A 330-nucleotide genomic window follows, 5' to 3' on the forward strand; every position below is an offset into this window, starting at 1 on the left:
ACAACACCTCGCGACACAGCGCGGACAAACACCCACGCAGACGGACAAACACACGCATACGTGCGCACTCTAACACACGCACTCAGCACACACACACACAGTGTAATATTGTATTATTGTAGTATTGTACATGTTTAATTGTACATTTGTAATAGAGTGATAGAGTGATAATGTAATAATGTATTGCATTATTTTGTTTATGATGTAGGCTGTTGTTTTGTTGTGATGTCATTATTTTATTCCTGTGTGGACTCCAGGAAGTGTAGCTGCTGCCTTGGCAGGAGCTAATGGGGATCCTAATGAATACCAAATACAAAATGCATACTCTAA

This window comes from Salvelinus sp. IW2-2015, linkage group LG8 (genome assembly GCF_002910315.2).
Source record: "Salvelinus sp. IW2-2015 linkage group LG8, ASM291031v2, whole genome shotgun sequence".
Lineage (NCBI taxonomy): Eukaryota > Metazoa > Chordata > Actinopteri > Salmoniformes > Salmonidae > Salvelinus > Salvelinus sp. IW2-2015.